Here is a 24,280-nt window from a genome sequence, read left to right as displayed (position 1 = left end):
GATTCGCCCATCTCGGCCTCCCAAAGTGCTGGGATTACAGGCGTGAGCCACCGCGCCCGGCCATCAGCTAGAGTTTTTTTTCCTAGTATGGAAAACCAATCTTGGTGCTTTTTCATAAATATTAATAAAATATTTTAACAACATAGGGATTCGAAATTTGAATCTGTCAGGAGAGCACAAGAGTTTGTGTTGATGCTAATCATTCATGGGAGGCTTAGGCCAGCATTCAGACTAAATTCCTTGTAAAGCAATACTACATCCTAGTTTTTTGTCCCTTTGATACATCTGTTTAGTGTTGTCTACATATGGTTAACTGCAGTTTCTCAAAAATGGGTATTAAAATTAAATCTTTAACCAGCCAGGTTGAGCTAGATTTGGCATCGTTTAACTTTCTTGCATGTTATGTTTAAGGTGTGAGAATCTTCATTTTATTCATTTTTGCTTCTATTCAAAACTATTTTATTAGAATAAATTGATAGCTCTATTGCAGACCCTCCTAATATAATTTACCATCACGTGTTCCATTTCATCTGAGACATAGCCGTGAGTGTGATGGTTTATAATTTTATGGTAATAGCCATAAAATTTTTTGATGAAGATTTTAGCAGTGAGTATTTTAAGCAGTGGATATTATTTCATGACTATTGCTTAATTTAGTTAGAAACTATACTATCTCTAAAATAAAGTTCTTCAAACAATTTGGAGAAGAGAAAAACGAGTTTTTATTTGTGCGGCTTTTAGCTTTTAGTTCACATCTGAAATTAGAAAAGCTAGGCCTTTAGTTTTATTTTCTTAAAACTTCCATGATTTTTAATTGATTAAGATGTCAGCTCTCGAGCTGAAAACTGACTGTAAGAGGGAGTACAAAATGGTGGCAGCAGCCTTTACTCCTCTATTTCACAAAAATTCATGTAACTTCATAGATCCAAAAATAAAAAGGGTATTAGATAACTAATAGAATAGGTTCTATAGGTTTTGTCAGATACTATTTCTTCAATTATGCTTTTTTCAAGTTTCCTTGTAACTTCTTTGAAATTGAAGACAACTTTCATCAATTTTAGAAAATATTATCAAATATTATTTCTACTGACAATTTGAATTTTAATGTGATCTCTTAAATTAATTCAGTATCCTCCAAATTTGAGTGATCATTTCACCACGTCAAGTGGTATAGTATTGACGTATTTAAAAAAAAAGAGAGTATAAAAAGTACACTTTTTAAATGTAAGAGTGGGTTATACTTAGCCCATCAGTAGCCTTGAGATAGTGAAATCTTTTGACCACCAATGATTAAAAACTAAGCAGCACCAATCTGAGTGTGATTTAACATTATTACCGTTGTTATTTAATTTAGTGATATTGGTACTCAAGATTGTCTGATATAATGGTATGAATGAGTATTAACCTTTTCTGGTAAATATGGTACTGCCATATAGCACAGTAAAAAATAACAATACAATTTGTCTGGGCGTGGTGACTCATGCCTGTAATCCCAGCACTTTGGGAGGCTGAGGCGGGTGGATCACCTGCGGTCAGAAGTTTGAGACCAGCCTGGCCAACATGACGAAAGCTCGTCTCTACTAAAAAACACAAAAATTAGCCAGGCGTGATGGTGGGCACCTGTAATCCCAGCTACTCGGGAGGCTAAGGCAGGAGAATCGCTTGAACCCGGGAGGCGGAGGTTGCAGTGAGCCAGGATCGCACCATTACACTCCAGCCTGGGTGACAAGAGTGAAACTCCATCTCAAAATAAATAAATAAATAAATAACAATTTAAAATAATGTGAATTTTAAAACAATGCAATATAACAATTAACATAGCATTTACATTTTATTAAGTATTATAACAAATCTGGAGATGATTAAAGTATATATGAGGATATATGTAGATTATGTACAAATACAACACCATTTTATATCAAGAACTTGAGCATCTATGGATTTTGATATCCCCAAGGTGGAGGGGGGGGCTCCTGTGACCAATCCTCTGTGAATACCAAGGACAACTGTATATCCTGACCTTATGAAGATTACAGCCTAGATATTGTGATTTTCAAATGTTTTGTATTTTAGCATCAAAATCTTTTTTTTTAAGTTACTGTGGAAAGTTTAATTGTTTCCCCATTATTTAAGTAGATATTGTAAAATTGCTTTGGTTGGGTGAAGTTCCCAGAACCCCATCTGCTTTCCTTTACTTTCCACAATGGCCCCAGGAGCTTTCTCATGGAATCCCAGGACTCTGAGGAATAGTTTGAAAGCCAAAGTCTGGCTTGGAAAAAAAAAAAAAGAAACCCGTAAAAAACTAATAATACAGGTTAAGATCCCAGTTTGTGGAGCTACACCACTTGGATTAAAAACATGGCTTTCCTGCTTCTTATAATAACTGTGTTTCCCTAAGCAAGTTAATTCCACAATTCATTTTTCTCATTGTCTGACAAGAAAATAATAGTACCCTATCTTAGTAGTTTTGTAAGGGTTACGTGAGTTGGTGATTTTAACTCATAGCATACTGACTGGCACATCATAAATACTGAATAGGTATTATGTAGAAATTATCTCATCTTTTTTTAAAATTCAAGAAGTTAAGCAGAATGACTCTGAAAGATTCTATCCTCCATAACCGTTGTGTCTGTTCTTTTTTCTTGAGTCTTTTTCCACATGGACCGTAGTGGACTAAAAAGAAATAATTGAGTGTACTTTTATTTTTCATATAGTGTTATTGCAGTAGGTATTTATCATCTCTTTGATTTCTGAAGTATGCTAAATTGACTCTTCCTAGGCAAGCTGATAAGGAAGGGATATGATAACATAGAATTGTTTATGAATATTCTATTTGTAGGGCAGTTGGAAATTCAGAATTCTTGAATTGGGTTACCCCTAGCCCCTGCCTCCTGAGTAGTTATGATTATAGGCATATACCACCATGTCCTATTGGTTCAAATAATATAATAAGATAGTTTTCTAGGGCCCTAAATCTGTTACTCCATCTAGAGAGTGCCCAGTTTTTAAATTTTGCATTATTGGTGATAATTTTAATTAGCATTAGTTCAGTAGATTCAAGAGCACTTCAGCCCTTGTCTTTTTAATTGTCAAGGCCTACCTAGGAGGCTCATGGTTAGTTTCCTGAATGAAACACCTCTTCAGATGGATTTGAAACGGGAGTAATGTGGTCTTCTCCATTGGAAAGCAGCATGGCATAAGATGGTTGTTTTCAAAATCTTTACTTGGACATAATAGAGCTCCTTAAATAGATTCTAGGAAGTCCTTGAAAAAAGTGACACTAATCAAAGACATTCATTATTCCTGTCATAAAATATAAAATAAGTTGGGATTTCAAGCATTTTTAAGGTCAGCTTTTTTTTTTCCTATGATCTGTTGATTAGAAAAAAACAGAAGTTCAAAAATTTAGAAGAATGTTGAAAGTTTAAACTTTTTTAAAGATTTAAGAGAATAAGTAATGCTACACAAATAACACTTTTAAGAAACTAGATAGATCGTCGTTACATTGTAAAATAGAGAAAAAGTTATTTCTGAAGCTGTTATTTCTGTGTTACATTACTTCAACTAGCCTGTTCTTGAGACTTTGTTTTTGCATTTATTGGAACTCAGTTTCTCAGAAGTCCAGTTTAACGCAAAACCTTCTAATTTTATTTAAATTACCAACCTTATATTTAAATGAATATAGTTTTCATCGTAAAAGGAAAAACCTCACTTCTGAGGCACAAGATACTTCTTAAAAAATAGTTTAGGATCTTGTATTTGTTCTGATAAACTGAGAATGTGGCTGATGAAAAATTAAAAAATACTACTTTCTGGGTCAGGTTTTCATCCTAATCCAGGATATTAAACTCAATTATGTGAGTTCCTTTCATGTTATGTGCCAGAAATTACATAGCAAATTGTCATCAAAAATATGTTCAATCCTCTATCAAATGACAACTCAGTCAGGTCATCTATCCATTTTGATAAAAGCAAAAAAAAAAAAAAGGAAACAACCTTGCCTGCATTAGAACCATTCGTTTTTCTCAACATAGATAACAATGTTTTTACTTTTCCCTTTGGACTAGAATACCCCTTCCTTTTTGAAAGAGAACAGAGGTGGGAAAAGAAGAACCTATGTTCTCAGACAGATTATTTTAAGAAAGAGTATATATGGGATAGTTCTATAAAAATTTAGTGTTCACAACTAGGGGAGAAATGGCATCTCTAAAAGAATGCCTTGCACTTGTGTAACTTGGCTAATAATGATTTGTTATGAAAACATGCCTTTCTTAATCTCAGATGGGTACATGAGATTTGATTTGTCACTGTTCACATTATTCTCAGTTAATAAGCAAAGTTCCCTAAGATTAGTGCCTCTGTCTGAATTAATGTAGGTTTTTATGTGTTTTATCTGTCCCTAATTCTATAACAGGAAAATGACATGATAGAGATCTTAGAGAAATAGAGAGGTTCTTTCAAAAGAGTTGTAAATTATTACATCTAATTCTAAAATACAGAATGGTTTTACACTATCCTGGCTAGGAAAGTTCAACACCAATTTAATAATATACTTATTAGATAGTATTGTAGTGACTACATCTTATAACAGAAGTTATTAATATAATTAGGCTGAAGTATCTTGTATCAATTTTTATAATTATTTCAAGGAATCTGTTTGTAATTAAAAGCCAAACATCAGAAATGTCCATCTGTAATCTGTAAGGGGAACTATGGATTTATTCCCTCCCTCCAAGAAAATAAAAGGAAAGAAAAACTTATTTTAGGTTTACTTTTCTTAGTTAAAATCAAGCAGCTCATTTTTTTGATGTCAAAGTGTTTTCTAAAAGATTGCCATTTACTTCTTTACAATGATTTATAAACTATCTGGGCAGGAAGAGGGTCAGTGAGTTGGTTACTTAAACCATTGTTCGATTAATAGTAATATCTAAATCAGTTACTAGTTCTCATATAAACACATATTAAAACATTAACAGCCCCGTATTGAACCTGCAACCTCTGTTAATAGCAGTACCCTTTGCATAATGCAGAGTTTTTTTTTTTTTTTTTATTGTTTTTCACTTAATTTTCTCTTCACAGAAGTCTGTGAGTTAGGGCATAAGTATCTCTATTTCACCAATGAGGAAATTGAAGCAAGGAAAGTTTGATTTCCAGTCACTAAGACAAGTTATTATGAGTTAAAACTGGGTTGTTATTCAGTACATTTTGAGATAATGTATTTTTTTGAAATTATACCAATCAACCTATAAGAAATGCTTTTTTTGTGTGGTAAAATATAACAGAATTTACCATTTTAACCATTTTAAGTGTATAGTGACATTAAGTATATTCACGTGTTGTACAATTGTTAAAAATGTTTTTATCTTTAGTTCAAATGATTGTCCCCCATAATACAAGATGCTCTCATTAAGTAGCATTAATGTTGTGCCATTTAAAACAGTTTCCCTAGGAGGTTATATACACACTTAATTCATTTGATGTTCAGAATGTTAAAAGCTATTGAAGTACTCCTTTTGGAATTGCTTTTATTCTTCTGAGTATCACTGGTGGATATTTTTCATCCTTCAATGGCAAAGTTGATTTTCGAAAGCCAGAAGTTATTCAGAGCATTATTTTCAGAATATTGTAGATTATCAAGCTAGGTAATTTTTTTCAAGTAATTCATAAGTAATGAATGACTTATGAAGTCATTTATTCAGCAAATATTTATTGAAGGTCTGTTAGGTGACTTTCACTCTCATAATCACTAATTATGCCATGATGAACAAAACAGTTATTTTCCCTGGAGTTTACAGTCTAATGAGGGAGATAAATATTAAATCAATCATGAATTGTGATAAGTATGATGAAAGAGAAAGTAGAATGCTAACGGGAGCTTGGAGAGCACCTGATTTAAGCTGGGTGTCATATTTACCAAAAGTAACATGAGCTTTGACCAAAGAATATGTAGGAGTTTGGCAGGTGAAGTTAGAAGGGCCAAAAACATGTGCAAAGCCGCTAAGAAGGGCAAGTTTGAGGAACCAGAAGAGTAGTTTGTGTAATAATGTATGAAGGGGAGTGAGACAATGAGTTTGAAGGAGCAGGCAAAAGCCAGATCATATAGGGAGACTTTAGATTTTAATGTGTTACAAAGGCACTACAGGTTTCAGGCTACCATCTTCTTATCTGGTTTATTCCGTTTGCCTGCTAGCTGGTTTCTTTGCTTCTATCCTTACCCTCCTCAATCTGTTCTTAAAAGAACAGCCAGCAATTTGTTTCAAACCTAAGGCATTTTCTGTTACTTAGGCAATAACACCAAATGCCTTCCCATTTCACTCAATGAAAGCCAAAGTCCTTAAAACAAAGTACAAAGCCCTGTAGGATCTAGCCCCATGCTAGCTTATTTCCTATCACTTACCTCCATGCTTACCTTGTTCCATCCTCACCCTCACACATGCCAAGAGCGTGCCTGCCTTAGGGTCTCTGAACTTGCAGTTTCCTATACCTGTAATATTCTTCCTCTAAATATTTATATTCTTGCTTTCTCACTTCCATTAGGTCTCTATTATCTATCAGGTCCTTCCTCAGTCACCCTGTAAAAAATGGTGACTGTCCCACATTCCACACAGTACTCATAACCATCTGGCATGCTTTATTTCTATTAGGGCTTTTTGCTTGTCTGTGTATCTTCCCCTACTCCCAACATAGATACCCTCTCCCCATGTCCCCACCCCCTGCTCTCTCCCTCTCTCCCTCCCAGGAGGATTTTGTTTTAGTCACTTTTGTAGCCCCATTGCCTGGAATAGTGTCTGGCATGTAGAAGGCACTCAGATTCATGAAAGGTGAAGGGAATCACAAGTGTCTCTCTAGTTTTTGGCTTATATATCATAATGATAGATGTAACCATTTAATGAAATTGCAGAGTAGTAGGAAGAAGAACATAGTAGAAGAAGTAAATTTGGGATGGGGAGGAGATTATGAGTTAATTTTAGGCATGTTCAGTTTATGATATCTGTGAAACATCAAAGCAGATAGATCATAGACAGTTGGATATTCTACTGTGGAATATATAGATCAGAGGCCTAGGCTGGAAATAAAAGCCTGCCTGTTGTAGATGGTATTTAAAATCATGGAAATGGTTGTGTCTAAATGAGGGCATCTATGAAAAAGACGTCCAAGAACTAAGCCCTACAATACATTTGAATGGAGGAATGAGACTTCTTTTGTAATAGGAGGAAAGAAAGGGATTACGGATGCAAGCAATGTCTGGATTTTGTGATGGCTTCTATTATCCCCAAAATACAAGACTAGATCATTACCTAAGAATGAAAGGGTAAGAAGATTGCTCAGGAGTGTTGAGGTCTCATTTGATATTGGAGATCATCAATTTAGAATGGTATAAATACATTCACTTGAAATTTTTTCCAACAATGTTCAGTTACATGGTGCATAAAACAGATACCTAGATTCATCTAGAGTTGGAAAGAGAAGGGGGCAAAGGAGTTATTAATAAAAAGTAACCAAACTTGTTTTCTTGTTTTTATTTATTTTTTTTAGTGAATGGAATTAGTTTTTTTTTTTTAATTTTTCTTTTTTATTATATTATTGTACTTTAAGTTCTGGGGTACATGTGCACAACATGCAGTTTTGTTACGTAGGTATACATGTGCCAAGGTGGTTTGCTGTACTTATCAACCCGTCACCTTCATGAGGTATTTCTCCTCATGCTATCACTCCCCTATCCCCCACCCCACAACAAGCCCTGGTGTGTGATGTTCCCCTCCCTGTGTCCATGTGTTCTCATTGTTCAGCTCCCACTCATGAGTGAGAACACGTGGTGTTTTGTTTTCTGTTCTTGTGATAGTTTGCTGAGAATGATGGTTTCCAGCTTCATCCATGTCCCTGCAAAGAACATGAGCTCATCCTTTTTTATGGCTGCATAGTATTCCATGGTGTATGTGTACCACTTTTTTTTTATGCAGTCTGTCATTGATGGACATTTGGGTTGGTTCCAAGACTTTGCTATTGTGAAAAGTGCCGCAGTAAACATATGTGTGCTTGTGTCTTTTTAGTAGAATGATTTTTAATCCTTTGGGTATATACCCAGTAATGGGATTGCTGGGTCAAATAGTATTTCTAGTTCTGTATCCTTGAGGAATCACCACACTGTCTTCCACAATGGTTGAACTAATTTACACCTCCACCAGTAGTGTAAAAGCATTCCTATTTCTCCACATTCTCTCCTGCATCTGTTGTTTCCTGACGTTTTAATGATCACCATTCTAACTGGTATGAGATGGTATCTCATTGTGATTTTGATTTGCATTTCTCTGATGACCAGTAATGAAGAGCTTTTTTTCATATGTTTGTTGGCTGCATAAATGTCTTCTTTTGAGAAGTGTCTGTTCATATCCTTCACCCACTTTTTGATGGGGTTGTTTTTTTTTTTCTTGTAAATTTAAGTTCTTTGTAAATTCTGGATACTAGCCCTTTGTCAGATGGATAGATTGCAAAAATTTTCTCCCATTCTGTAGGTTGCCTGTTCACACTGATGATAGTTTCTTTTCCTGTGCAGAAGCTTTTTAGTTTAATTAGATCCCATTTGTCAGTTTTGACTTTTGTTGCCATTGCTTTTGGTGTTTTAGACATGAAGTCTTTGCCCATGCCTGTGTCCTGAATGATATTGCCTAGGTTTTCTTCTAGGATTTTTATGGTTTTAGGTCATACTTTTAAGTCTTTAATCCGTCTTGAGTTAATTTTTTTTATAAGGTATTAGGAAGGGGTCCAGTTTCTGTTTACTGTGTATGGCTAGCCAGTTTTCCCAACAATATTTATTAAATAGGGAATCCTTTCCCCGTTGCTTGTGTCAGGTTTGTCAAAAATCAGATTGTTGTAAATGTGTGGTGCTATTTCTGATGCCTCTGTTCTGTTCTATATATTGGTCTATATATCTGTTTTGGTACCAGTACCATGCTGTTTTGGCTACTGTAGTCTTGTTGTATAGTTTCAAGTCAGGTAACGTGATGCCTCCAGCTTTGTTCTTTTTGCTCAGGATTGTGTTGGCTATGCAGACTCTTTTCTGGTTCCATATGAAGTTTAAAGTAGTTTTTTCCAATTCTGTGAAGAAAGTCAGTGGAAGCTTGATGGGGATAGCATTGAATCTATAAATCACTTTGGGCAGTATGGCCATTTTCACGATACTGATTCTTCCTATCCATGAACGTGGAATATTTTTCCATTTGTTTGTGTACTCTTATTTCCCTGAGCAGTGGTTTGTAGTTCTCCTTGAAGATGTCCTTCACATCCCTTGTAAGTTGTATTCCTAGGTATTTTATTACCTTAGTAGCAATTGTGAATGGAAGTTCACTCATCATTTGGCTGTTTGTCTGTTATTGGTATACAGGAATGCTTGTGATTTTTGCACATTGATTTTGTATCCTGAGACTTTGCTGAAGTTGCTTATCAGCTTAAGGAGATTTAGGGCTGAGACAATGGGGTTTTCTAAATATACAATCATGTCATCTGTAAACAGAGACAATTTGACTTCCTCTTTTCCTATTTGAATACTCTTTATTTCTTTCTCTTGCCTGATTGCCCTGGCCAGAACTTCCAACACTATGTTGAATAGGAATGGTGAGAGAGGGCATCCTGTCTTGTGCCAGTTTTCAAAGGAATGCTTCCAGTTTTTGCCCATTCAGTATGATATTGGCTGTGGGATTGTCATAAATAACTCTTATTTTGAGATATATTCCATCAATACCTAGTTTATTGAGAGGTTTTAGCATGAAGGGGTGTTGAATTTTGTCTAAGGCCTTGTCGGCATCTATTGAGATATTCATGTGGTTTTTTCATTGGTTCTGTTTATGTGATGGATTATTTTCATTGATTTGCATATGTTGAACCAGCCTTGCATCCCATGGATGAAGCCGATTTGATCATGGTGGATAAGCTTTTTTGACGTGGTGCTGGATTTGGTTTGCCGGTATTTTCTTGAGGATTTTCGCATCGATGTTCGTCAGGGATATCGGCCTGAAATTTTCTTCTTTTGTTGTGTCTCTGCCCGGTTTTGGTATCAGGATGATGCTGGCCTCATAAAATGAGTTAGGGAGGAATCCCTCTTTTGTATTGTTTGGAATAGTTTCAGAAGGAATGGTACCAGCTCTTCTTTGTGCCTCTGGTAGAATTTGGCTTTGAATCCATCTGGTCCTGGGCTTTTTTTTGGTCAGTAGGCTAATTAATTACTGCCTCAATTTCAGAGTTTTTTTAGTTGTTGTTGTTGTTTTTGAGACAGAGTCTCACTCTGTCGCCCAGGCTGGAGTGCAGTGGTGCGATCTCGGCTCACTGCAAGCTCCACCTCCCAGGTTCACGCCATTCTTCTGCCTCAGCCTCCCAAGTAGCTGGAACTACAGGCGCCCGCCACCACACCCAGCTAATTTTTTGCATTTTTTAGTAGAGATGGGGTTTCACCATGTTAGCCAGGATGGTCTCGATCTCCTGACCTCATAATCCGCCCACCTCGGCCTCCCAAAGTAATTTCAGACTTTTTTATGGGCCTATTCAGGGATTCAACTTTTTCCTGGTTTAGTCTTGGGAGGGTGTATGTGTCCAAGAATTTATCCATTTCTTCTAGATTTTCTAGTTTATTTGCGTAGAGGTGTTTATAGTATTCTCTGATGAGTGGTGATACCCCTTTATGATTTTTTATTGCGTCTATTTGATTCTTCTCTCTTTTCTTCTTTATTAATCTGGCTAGCAGTCTATTTTGTTGATCTTTTCAAAAAACTAGCTCCTGGATTCATTGATTTTTTTTGAAGGGTTTTTTGTATCTCTGTCTCCTTCAGTTCTGCTCTGATCTTAGTTATCTCTTGTCTTCTGCTACCTTTTGAATGTGTTTGCTGTTGCTTCTCTAGTTCTTTTAATTTTGATGTTATGGTGTCAATTTCACATCTTTCCTGCTTTCTCTTGTGGGCATTTAGTCCTGTAAATTTCCCTCTGCACACTACTTTAAATGTGTCCCAGAGATTCTGGTACGTTGTGTCTTTATTCTCATTGGTTTCAAAGAACATCTTTATTTTTGCCTTCATTTCATTATTTACCCAGTAGTCATTCAGGAGCAAGTTCAGTTTCCATGTAGTTGTGCGGTTTTGAGTGAATTTCTTAATCCTGAGTTCTAATTTGATTGCACTGTGGTCTGAGAGACTGTTTGTTACGATTTCCGTTCTTTTGCATTTGCCGAGGAGTGTTTTACTTCGAATTATTTGGTCAGTTTTAGAATAAGTGCAATGACGTGATGAGAAGAATGTATGTTTTGTTGATTTGGGGTGGAGAGTTCTGTAGATGTCTATTAGGTCTGCTTCAACCAGAGCTGAGTTCAAGTCCTGAATATCCTCATTAATTTTCTGTCTCGTTGATCTGTCTGATATTGACAGTGGGATGTTTAAAATATTCCACTATTACTGTGTGGGAGTCTAAGTCTCTTTGTAGGTCTCTAAGAACTTGCTTAATGAATCTGGGTGCTCCCTTATTGGGTGCATATATATTTAGGATAATTAGCTCTTCTTGATACATTGATCCCCTTACCAGTATGTAATGGCCTTCTTTGTCTCTTTTGATCCTTGTTGGTTTAAAAATATGTTTTATCAAATATTACACAACTCCTGCTTTTTTTTTTTTTTTTCCATTTGGTTGGTAAATATTCCTCCATCCCTTTATTTTGAGCCTGTGTGTGTCTTTGCACATGAGATGTGTCTCCTGAATACAGCACATTGATGGGTCTTGACTTTTTATCCAATTTGCCTGTGTCTTTTAATTGAGGCATTTAGCCCATTTACATTTAAGGTGAATATTTGTTATGTGTGAATTTGATTCTGTCATTATGATGGTAGCTGGTTATTTTGCCCATTAGTTGATGCAGTTTCTTCATAGTGTTGATGGTCTTTACAATTTGGTATGTTTTTGCAGTGGCTGGTACCAGTTGTTCCTTTCCATGTTTTTAGTAGCTAATTTATTTGGCTGACTCAACAAGTATCCATTGAGTTTCTACTATGTGCCACGCATTGTTCTAGACCTTGGTATACACAATTTTGAAAGACAGTGCTTGTCCTCTAGAAGTTCATGGTTTAGTGAATGAGGAAGACATATAAATAAGATATAATATGTTATAGAATAGAAAACGTGATCAACAAAATGTCATAGAAGCAAAGTTCTTTGAGTCATTGGGACATAAGTGAGGCTTTATCAGGAAGGTGAAATTTGAGTCACATTTTTATTTCATTTATTAGAGCACATTACTGTCCATTATGACTTATATGTTCATTTGGTCATAAAATAGACAATTGCCAGAGATGCAAATTAAAACATAGCTCATGCTAGTTTCTACATTTTTTCACCTCAGAAATTCCCATATCAGAAATCTGTTTAACCACAGCAAAAACACGTTGTTGACACACTCAATAAAAAATATTGGAATCCTTTATATACCAGCTGGTTTTTTTTTTTTTTTCCTTTTTTTTTCTGCTACCTGATTTATTTTATTTTATTTTTTCATATGCCAACTATTGATGCTTTTTCACACATGTGCCAGCTCTAAAAAGAGGAGTACCTAAAATATCTTGAGCAATATATAATGCTTATTCTTAACGCCTCAATTATATACCAGATTTGGTGTATATCACATAATGCTGTTTCTGTTATATACTACATTTGATACATAATTGAGGCATTATGAATAATTTCTAGGGCTTTTCTAAATGCCGTTTTCTGTACTTTGTCAGGAGAAGACTTCTAATAAGTGTTTTTAAAATGAAACAAATTTGTGACCAAAATGTTACTTTTTTAATAAGGAAATCCTTAATATTAATAGTAGAATAAAATGTACATTTAGCTTCCTTTTATACTTACAGTAGTCTCATTGTATAACAACATACCAAAAATATGTCTCGTCATGATGATACCTGGAGCCTCTGTTACCATCTCTGAGACCTGTTCCCATCTCTGAGACCTGTTCCCTTGTTTCCTTTGTTTTATACTTATTTTTTTGTTTGTTTTTTTAAGACAGAGTCTCGCTGTATCGCCAGCCTGGAGTGCAGTAGCGCGATCTCGGCTCACTGCAACCTCTGCCTCCTGGGTTCAAGCAATTCTCCTACTTTAGCCTCCCGAGTAGCTGGGACCACAGGCATGCACCACCACACTGGCTAATTTTTTGTATTTTTAGTAGAGACAGGGCTTCACCATGGTGGCCAGGATGATCTCGAGCTCTTGACCTCGTGATCCGCCCACCCCGGCCTCCCAGAGTGCTGGGATTACAGGCATGAGCCACACTGCACTTGGCCTTGTTTTATACTTTTAACCTCACCTTCACTGTCTTTCTTCCTTTCAGCATATATACATAGTCAAGTATTTTTTTCAGATGGGAAGTAGAGAAAGGGAGACCCATGACCTTGAAAAGGATGAACTGTGCTTTCCCCTTACTTCCCGTCTCCCCTTCACTAGTCCTTATCTCACCACAGCCTGTCAGCTGCTTAGCATGGTAGGTCAAAGCATGGATTTTGGAACTAGACTGCCTGTATTCAAATCCTAATTCTGCCACTTTATAAGCTGTATGACCTTGGATAAGAAACTTCGTAGTTTCTTCATCTGTAAAATGAAGATAAAGTGCTTGGGAAGTGCTTGGCACATGTAAACATATAAAAATATCAAATACTGTTATCATCACACCACCCTATAGAAATTGCTTTTGATTAGGTCACTCTGGACCTCCTGTTTGCTAGGTTCCTTGTACTCCCTTTACCTTTGAGAATTTGACATCCATTTATATACTAACATCCAAAATTTGTCTCATGCTCTGTCTTTGAATTTCCCTCCAATGTGTAACTCTTAAATGGATATTCCTGCCAAGTTAAACTACATGTAACTTAAACTCAAGATGCCAACTTACACTAATCTTGATTGTTTTATTTCCTACACTTTCTTATAGGTACAACCCAGTAACCCAAGTCAAAAACCTAAGACTTACCCCAAGTCCTGTTTATTCTACTTCTTATATAGCACATATTTTGCCCTTTCCTCTCCTACTATTACATTATTTCAATTCTTAAGCATCTTTTTTGTGAACTCTCAAAATATATCTGTGTCATCTTTGTTCCATCATTTGTCCTCTTCAAATGCGTTGAATACACTGCTTCCAAATTTATTGTTTTATAAAGCAAATGTAATTATTATGTGTTTAAAACCTGTGCCCCGTCACCTAAAGGATAAAATTCAGACTGGATTCTGTCTACCTCTTTAGCCAAAACTACTTTCAATTCTTAGAATTGATTGTTTCAAAACTCTTTGTATATACTGTTACTGCCTCCCTACTTGACTTTTTCATACTTTCCCTCTTTCTTCTATCCATTTCTCATGGACAAATACGTATTATGTGGTGAGAATTGTGAAAGCAGAGGTTATCTTTGGTTCTCTTTTATATCCTCAGTGTTAGTATAGTGCCAGATAATCGTAAGCACATTAGAACAGTGTTTCTTACAATGTGTCTGTGGACAAGATAATTCTGGTCAACAATAAAATAAGCACAGAAATTGTAAGTGATCAAAAATCTCTATAGCAATTTGATAGGGTAATTTTAAATCAAATTTAATAATAAAAAGCAAGACTTGTTTTTTGTATGGTGTTTTTAATTTAGTTTTTCTAGCGGTTCAAAATTAGTCCTTTCCATGTAATTATTGCAGTTTTACACTTACAATAAAGCTTCTACCTGAAGTGCCTTCTAGGTCATTGAGAAACATAGAAAATTATCTTCCATATAGATTTAGATGAAAGTGTATTTTGCTGTGGAACTAATCATTTGAAAACTGGGAATAGCACCAGGAGGTAAAACTACCTCAAGCTGAAATATTTTGGTTTGTATATTAGCTCTGCAACTTTTCTTCTGTGTATGTGAGTAAGCAGGTTACTTATCCATTCCAAGACTTAGTTTCTTCAGCTCTAAAACAGGAGATAACGCTTACTAAATTTACTTTTCAGAACTGTTGCAAGAATGAGTAAAATGTACATCAAGATATATTTTAATAAAAATAATGTGTTCAGTATTTAAAAATTAGTCCTTTCACACACATGGTTTGCAAATCACTGCATTAGAAAAGATTATTTACCAGAAATATTTGGAACTCCCAAAGAGCACAGTAATTTTAATAAGAATTATAGCGCATAATATATATTTATTTCTTGCAACTGAAGGGTCAGAGAACTACCTATATATGTATAATAACTCTTGGACCATATACGGTCCTGCAAATGCAGTCGATTGGATAGCACTTGAATTGAGCTGGCATGTTAGTCACAGCTGGGCAGATCATATCAGCACCACCATGGAAATAGTTCCTTGAAATATTTCACAGTGAATGATAGGAAAAAAATTCTTTTAGAACATTATTGGTATACTTACAGAGACTCTTAAAGTAATGATCTCTTAATAAATATTTGTTGGACAATTATTTAAAGTTTTCTTATTACAAAAATGGCTTGATTGCTTCTCTTAAAGAATGTAACAAATCAATAAACTTAAAAAAAAAATTCCGTTGTCCCTTCCTGTATGCCTTTGCAGAAGAACTAAGACTTAGATTAGTAAAATCATACAGTGCTTAATATTTATTTATTCAAAATTGTTTCTTTACTGAACATTATAAAGAACCATTTTTTCATGAATCCTTTGACTGTCTTGCTTGCCTAAAAAGTTAATTCTTTTAAATTTCATTGTGAGCCAGTTTTGAATTATTAATGGGGTAGGAAATAATGTAACTTAACATTAAAATTGAATTCCATTCAATTCTTCCATTTAAGCTTCCATTCTTTAAAATAAATGTAACTTACACCAACATTTCTTAATGTTATTAGAACCTTCTGGTTTTAGCATACTTCCCATAAAGTGAATACATGAAAATTTTTTTAAATTCATGAATAGCATGTTACTAAAATAAAATAATGAAATCAGACAACTGCTGATATAATCTAGTATTAATAGTTTCAAAACCTTATTTAAAAACAACTTATCCTAATCTTCTAGCCTTTTTGCTGGTGAAATAATTATCACAGAGACTTCCACTTTTATCTGTGTTATAAGTGAATCCTCTATCCATATTTTTTTTGGCTTTCAATATGAAAATTAATGGTCGTCATATAATCATGGCTTTTTTAACATTGACATCTCTAGTTACAGAATTTACTCACTGCAAGTAATAGGGTAGTCTTTTTGACAAACTTAGAATTCTCCTTCCTTGGTGCTATGTAGATGAGGGCAAAAAAGGATTGACATTTCTTTGCTAGCCAACAAAATGTTTCCCATCAGTATCAGTATTTGTACTTCGTAGAATTTTGATAATTCTTCATTGAATTCAAATAGTATGTGAAGAAGAAATGCCATAGAATTTGAAGGAAGGGACAACAGTGGGGACTTTAAATGAAGTTTAATTTTATTCATGTCTTAAGCATAGGGACCAGATTAATGATATATATTTAAGTGTTAGGACAACATACTTGTCCAGGTCAAAAACCTTGCTTTTAAAACTACTTTTATTTAACATTTTAATATTTTAAGCAGAGTATACTAGTTCTCTTTTCACTGACGGGGAAAAAAACAGTTAAAAGTCTTAAAAAAAAAAAAAAGAGGAAAATTATATCCATTTCTATTTTGCTTACCTACGTTTGTTTTTTTAAAGTTGAAGAAAAATGGAGATATAAAGTAAAACAGAGCTGTAGCTGTATTTGCTTTCCCAAACTATGTGATCTTCAGAATTGATCTCTCAAATTTAATGAGATTTACCTTTCTTAGAAAAAATATAACAAAAATAAGAACATCAAGTGACTTAAAATATATCATTTTTAAAATCTGCTTGATGAAGAAACAGGCCTATATTTGTAGTTTTTAATTGAAAGAGTTTACCTCAAACTTTGCTATGTTATTCACTCGTGTAGCATTACAGAACTAGAGCCAATATCCCAATATTAGTAGATTGCTTTGGAATCATACAGTACCTTTTCAGAATGCTTATACTGTTGTCATGATGAGTTAGAAAACAATTGACATGGCAAATCTAAAAATTATTTTCCATCTAACCTTAAAATCCAGAAAAAAACTGTTTGAGGGTATTCCAAGATGACTTTAACCATGGATTACTTCAGGTTTTATTTTATTTTTTAAATCATAACAAACTAAGAATGAATCCCTTATTATATTTAGATTGGGCTTTTATTTTTAGTACTGGTCAGTTAGAAGGTATAGCCATTTTTTTAAGGGTTGTGAGTGGTATTACATTTTGATCAGTTATAGAATGAGTTACACAACTCAAAAGCTTTAGGTAATCAAAAATTAAGTTTGTTTTCTTTCCTGTTCTAGTTACCGGTTTACTAAAATAGTGAGCATACATGATCACTTGAGAATTGGGCTTCTGGAGCACCTGAACAGAAAGGGAGTGGTTCATATTCAGCATTACAAAAGACAACTTTCTCTTTTTGAAGGGGATTACTTTGGCTATTTTCCAGGTACTGGGGAAATTCCAAATGCATTACAAGTTATTGGGATGGCTATTAATTATTCATTTCCTAAAATATGTTGACTGAAGACTTGAGATTTGGTTATATAATAGAACATTATTTGACTTCATCAATTTATAAAAAACGATGTCAAAATTTAGCAAAATACAAAATTGAGACTCTTACATGCAGCAGTTATATTTTTTCAGAGGACTTTAGAAACATTAGGCTTATTAGTCAGAACATACTTAGTAGAAGTACTTTCTGAAAGTAATAGAAGAGCAATAGAATTTGTGCATGTATATATAAAGAAAAGTTACGTGCAATGCATTGCATCTTTCCAAGTAATTACATAACAAAAGAAAATCATATTCTGCATAATATTTCAGTTTTAGGATATTAGGTTAAGGAAGGATATTTATAACTAAAGAGTTTTTAATAGAGAATTAATACTTAAATAAAGAATGCATAAACCATTCATATATTTTTATAAATAATTCTTCAGGGTGTAATTAATGGCCTGAATATATTAAACCATATCACAGAGTGTCCGTTGGATGAGACATTTGATTATTTAGAATAATTCCTTTTTAGAATTTTTATGTCTGCTTCCAGGTTGAAGATTCAGGGGAAATGATCTTCATAAAAATATATTGCCAAACATATTTCTTTTGCATACTTTTTACTTATGGATTTATCTTGATAGTTGCTGGGGAAGTCATAAAGGTTATTTTCCTTCATTAGGAAAACCTTTTTGGGCATTATTTGGACTTTTATTTTTGAACATGGAGAACTTTGAGCTGCATTCGAATTATAGCAGGGTGCAATTCAGATCTCATTTTAGTCAAGTTTTTTCTCACTGCTCTAAGTGTCTCTAAGGACTACTTCTAATCTTTCTATCATACAAGTTTCCATTCATTCCACATACCTTATTGAGTGTGCCCGATATTGTGATAGACCCTGAGGTACAAGGGTGGATAAGACATAGACTCTGCTCTCAAGTGCAGTGTAATTGAGTTTGAGGTATCAAGTTAGCCCAGAGAAAGGAATAGTCTTTCTTGATACACAGAGAAAGATATGACATTTAGAAGAGATGTTGAAGTAAGTGTTTAAGAATAAATAGGAATTTCTTATAGGGGATGCATATTCTAAGAAAGGCAAGAGTGCGTGCAGTCTCAATACATTAAACTAAGGAATATGTCTTAAGACGCCTGATTCAAATTCGAGTACTCTTATTACTTGCAGTTTCCCATATAAAATGTATATGAAGGCACAAGTAGAGAACCACAAAGCCAGTTCGAAACCACAAAACCACTTAGCAGTCACTTCTCACTAAATAATTGTCTTGCACATACAATAGCCATTCTTACCATTGCTCATGGATCAGCTTTTCATCATAGCTCATGTCCTAAACTTTCCAACAGTCATTTTATCATAGTTAGTGAATTCCAAAAGTCTACCATATATTAAACATGCATTTTAGTTTTTTAATCATTACTCATGGATCAACTTTTCATAATAGCTCATGTCCTAAATTTTCCAACCAGTCATTATTATCGTGGTTAGTGAGCTCCAAACTTTCATATTTATGAAATATGAAATTTAGTTTTTTAATCCTTAAATTTTCAAATGCTGTTGTCAGTTTTGTGTACTAATAACTTACATAGGAGCATTTAAAAATATTTAAATACAAAAATATTTAAGCCTAGTTAATAAGTACATTGACTTGTTAATATACACTTTTTTCTTTTTCTCTTTTTCATTAAAAATTGGAACTATTAGTACCAAGTGTTTTTCTTTAGTCTGGCTCTTGCTTTATTTTTAACATATTTCAATTCTACCCAATTTTAGGACCAACTGTAGGTACCATTGTGATATAAACAAAAATGTGGCTTAAAAAATATGTTTTATGATCAGTCACATAGCCTCATATTTGGACCTTATTGTATTAGTGACACATTTTAAGATCTAGTTCTCCTGAAACACTGAAGTTTTGGCATTTGTCAGTGTCAGGCAATTGAACTCCAATAAATTAACAGGGGCATAGCTCCAAATGGCTTGAAACTGGTAGACACGTCACAAAACTTACAGGTAGCCACAACAATAACATACTAATACTGTTTATATAATCTCTTTTGTGTTTCATGATACATTCATATATGTTCTCAGTTTTTATTAAGAACAACCATGCCTGTTGCAGGAAGTTTTGTCCTGTTTAATAGTCCAGGAAGCATTGAAAGTAGAGATATTCACATAGGCACAACACATATCTGATTTTTAGTCCATATTATAATATATCACTCAGTAAAGTGTCTTACAGGATAAAAGGAAAGTTTTCTATTGCTACCTACATATGGAAGACTTTTAAAACATGTATGTCTTTAAGAAAAGAATTGTTTTGGGATAGTCTCATCTGATAGGAAAATTTTTTTTTTATAGTAGAAGAGTCTTCGCGATAGATACTTCAGAACTGATTATTTTCATTACTGACCTAATAAAAATTATTTATTTTTAATTTTATGTATTTTTTTAAAAGTTGTATGGCTACATAGTAGCTGCATACATTTAGGGGGTACATGAGATATTTTGATACAGGAATTCAATGTATAATAATTACATCAGGGTAAATGAGGTATCCATCACCTCAAGCATTTATCCTTCCTTCATGTTTCAAACAATCCAGTTATGCTCTTTTAGTTATTTTTAAATGTACAATAAATTATTGTTGACTGAAAATTATCTCTGTTCATTAAAACATGGTATTTAATTGCAGCCAGTCCAAGTAACTAGTGTTCTTATAATTGTCCAAAATGTTCATGTTCTGAGATAGCCTCGTGTGAAAATGTTAAATAATGAATTTCATAAAGTAATTACTAATCAAACTACATTATGACCAACATTAAGAAACTAGCTTCAGCCAGGTGCGATGGCTCATGCCTGTAATCTCAGCACTTTGAGAGGCCAAGGTAGGCGGATCACTTGAGGTCAGGAGTTCAAGACCAGCCTGGCCAACATGGTGAAACCCCATCTCCACTAAAAATACAAAAATTAGCCAGGCGTGGTGGCACAGGCCTGTAATCCCAGCTACTTGGGAGGCTGAGGCAGGAGAATTGCTTGAACCTGGGAGGTTGCAGTGTGCTGAGATCACGCCATTGTACTCTGCACTCCAGCCTGGACAACAGAGTGAGACTCCATCTCAAAAAAAAAAAAAGAAACCGCTTTTTTTTTCTACCAGAATGATGACGTTGAATACTGATACAACATCACATGGAACATGGCAATATTTTTAATTGTTTGATTTTTTTTTCCATTTATGCCTTGAAATTTACCAAAAATTATGAGAACTTTTAATATTTTAACTGGTCTGTATACTATTTTAAGAACATATTGACTTATAGTCTGGTGCAGTGGCTCACAACTGTAATCCCAGAACTTTGGGAAGCCAAGACGGGCCGATCACCTTTTGTCAGGAGTTCGATACCAACCTGGCCAACATGGCGAAACCCCGTCTCTACAAAAAATACAAAAATTAGCCAGGCGCAGTTGTGGGCGCCTATAATCCCAGCTACTGGGGAGACTCAGGCTGGAGAATTGCTTGAACTCAGGAGGTGGAGGTTGCAGTGAGCCAAGATTGTGACTCTGCACTCCAGCCTGGATGACAGAGTGAGACTCCGTCTCAAAACAAAAAATAAAATGAAACTATTGACTCCTAATGATATTTTCAAGATGAGGGTGGAAAGGATGGTATTTTTATGAGGGAGAAACATCAGACATCATCTTAGTTTTTAAACTAATATGATTTGGGTATTAGTAGAACAATTATATTGACTATTGAATTTATGTATTTATATATGTTTATACAACTTGTTAGGAAGTGTCACTTATTAGAATATATGTTCAACAAATAGAATGTTTATTTGGGCCCATTTAGGACTAAATAGCTTACATTTAAATACTGGTTATGATATCTTCACAGATAACACAGGCAAATTATCATTAAAATGATTTGTGTTTTGCTGTTATTTGTTAACAGTGAATTATACTCAGTTTGAAACCAGCATGTATCACTGTGAAAATAAATGCTGGTCTCTGTTTCAAGGAGTTTTTAAAAATCAAAGCAGAGGATCATTTACAAAGCAGATAGTTGATTGAATGAAAAATCAGACAAAGGGGCAGAAAGATTTGTAATAGATACTGCCCTTCTTACGGTTTAGCATTTAGGTAGAATTGCTTGAAGATATTTTTGAGATTATTCTTTACAAATATATTTTTCCTCCATTTAATAGTATTTCATTCAACAAAAATTTATTGACCTCCCTATGCCAAACATTGAAGGAAAAGAGTAAAAATCAAGAGGATAAATGCATTAGTAAGTACAGGCAAAGATATTTTTAGTAAGAATACATTTATTGTGAACATGCTCAGTGACAGGTGACATAGTGCTCAGTGCTGGCAATATAAATAAGAATACCCTGGTACCTGCTTTCGTGGAGGTCTCAGTTCATTTGGCAAAACAAACTAAAAATTAAAGTTACAGTATATTATCAGATAAGTGCTGTAATAAAAGTAAGCAGTAAGCATTAAGGAAACATACAGGAGAAAACACTATAAGGAAATCTAAGGGAGGCTTCCCAGATAGGATACTAGAATCTTGATAGATTTATAGAAGTTAGTAAGGCCAAAAAAAAAAAAGAAAAGTACATTTCCAAGTAGATGGAGTAATGTTGCAAACTTTCAGAGTGAGAGAACATGTGGAGGAATGACTAATTAAATAAAGCTGGACGAGTTGAAAAGAAAAGGGTATTGACAAAGGATGAGGCTATATAGATGAGCAAACGACAGACCCTTCTAAGAATCTGGGCTTCCAATCTGTAAGCAGGGAGAGCCGTTAAAGGATTTATAGCAAGGAAGCAACGTGATGAGATGTACATTTTAGGGAGATCACTCTGGATACTATTGGAAAGCTAAAAAATGTTCAGTTACACCTGTAAGCTCTTTCCAAGATAAGAGTATGTGTGAATAATTCAGTAATAACAAAGTGAATTACTCAGGTTTGCGCAACTTGGTTCTTTTGAGATATTTGTAAATTAGGTTATTTATATAATTGCATTAACAGACAATAATGGAATGTTATATTCTTAGCATAACCCTGAGCTGATCAAATATAAGAAGTGGAAAACTATTGATAATTGTTGGAAATTCCTGTCTGACCTCTCCTTTGTCTGACTATTTAATGTTGCTCATATTTTGTACTAAATCAGATAATACTAAGTGATGCCATTTACCATTCTAAATTGCCTGGACCTCCCTCTAGTGCTGGGTTTATAATTAAAAGGACATATATTACAAAAGAAGAAAAGAAACTGAAACTCAAAAGGAGTATAAGATTATGAGATAGGTTGAGATCTTAAGAGGTAGAAAGTTAGGGAAGCATCCTTTCTCTTAATTGCCTCCTACACTGTAGCATACCTCTCTTTCTCTTGCTCACATATATTAAAAAGTTCTGCTGAAAATATGTATATGACTCTAAAGGCCTATATAGCTCACTCCAAACGTTTTAGCTGTTTTTATTATTTTCATTGCCTAAGAATAATATAATCGTAAATTCCATGATATTATAACCGGTTCTCCCTTTTGCCTTGAGGTAGGGGCCAGGCTAGCAATTTATAATAAACATTATTATTTTTATTATATAGAAAGTTTCTAAATAGATATTATTGGCTACTTCAGTAAACATGTTGATTTATAATTGAAACCACAAAATTGAGTACCATAACGATTTTTAAAAACTAAGTAAACGTTGACTGCATATTTTGAAATTTTAGCTAAACAATGCATAGTATATAGTCATAGTTTATGGCATATAAGTTATCTGTATGAATTCAACAGACTGAACCTTTCACAGCTACCAAACCTATCTAACTTAATACAAATGACTATAAGCAAGCTTCAAAAAACTTTGATTTGCATTAATTGAACCCAGGCTCTCATAAAAGTGAGTTTCTACTATTTTCTATGCAAGCAACTAGCTTCCTTGCAGCACCTTGCCACTTAATTCCAACACAAATATCTTCCTACAGCAAAAAAAAATTTACTTACGTGACCATATGTCTGTGTTAGTCATTGCATATCATAGACATTTAGTTGATAATACTGGGTTTGTATTGAGGTCAAATCATATGGATCGTCACCTTAAAATTATTCCAACTTGAGATAAAATGTTGTGGAAAAATTGTACTTCTGCCATCTGTTTTATATTAAATATGAAATTATTTAATTCAGAATTGGAAAGAGTTAGACAATTAACTTGTTTATAGTTTTTATTTTGCCATAAAGGAAAATTGCATCGTTTATGACATTAAAGAAGAGCTGGAAGTGAGAACACACTTACCAGAGTTCACATACTAAAGTTCGTTTTCTCAGGCCCAAGTAATCTGTACTGTCTCTTCTAAAAATGGTTGACCAAATGGAAGGTTTAAAGGCTGCACTTTCATGAAAAATAATTGACAATGGAAGCAGTAAATACCTCTATTAAGTTAATTTCTTGCTTGCACTCTATCTCAGTTTTTACCTACTCAGGCTAATTTGCAGGTGCCTGGGATGAGTAGACAATCCATAATTTCTACCAATCAAGTAAAAGAAGGAAAGAAAACTGAGCTTCTCTCCCAGTTACCAGGTAGTTTGCTGTGGTTAAAATTGATACAGACTTTACAGCAGCAGATATTAGCATTTTTATTTATTATAAGTAATTATTTTGAAATTTGGGAAATGAATA

At 34.3% G+C, this 24,280-nt stretch overlaps 1 protein-coding gene across 7 annotated transcripts in view; it reads left to right on the top strand.

Annotated features, from left to right (window-relative positions):
* USP15 (ubiquitin specific peptidase 15) overlaps window positions 1-24,280 on the top strand; it is a 148,288-nt gene that overhangs the window by 98,321 nt on the left and 25,687 nt on the right. The window contains exons 1-2 of one of the 7 annotated variants that reach the window (XM_030939742.1): window positions 17,415-17,514; window positions 24,097-24,181. The exons of 5 other annotated variants lie outside the window; for them this stretch is intronic. The gene's annotated coding sequence lies outside the window, so the exon portion shown is untranslated. Of the gene's footprint in view, window positions 1-17,368; window positions 17,515-24,096; window positions 24,182-24,280 lie in introns of those variants that run through there. One more of the 7 variants, XM_030939741.1, reaches the window with a different exon arrangement.

The sequence above is a fragment of the Rhinopithecus roxellana genome, chromosome 10, assembly GCF_007565055.1.
Source record: "Rhinopithecus roxellana isolate Shanxi Qingling chromosome 10, ASM756505v1, whole genome shotgun sequence".
Classification (NCBI taxonomy): Eukaryota; Metazoa; Chordata; class Mammalia; order Primates; family Cercopithecidae; genus Rhinopithecus; species Rhinopithecus roxellana.
Note: the sequence above shows the minus strand (reverse complement) of the source record. Positions and strands in the feature narration are given on the sequence as shown.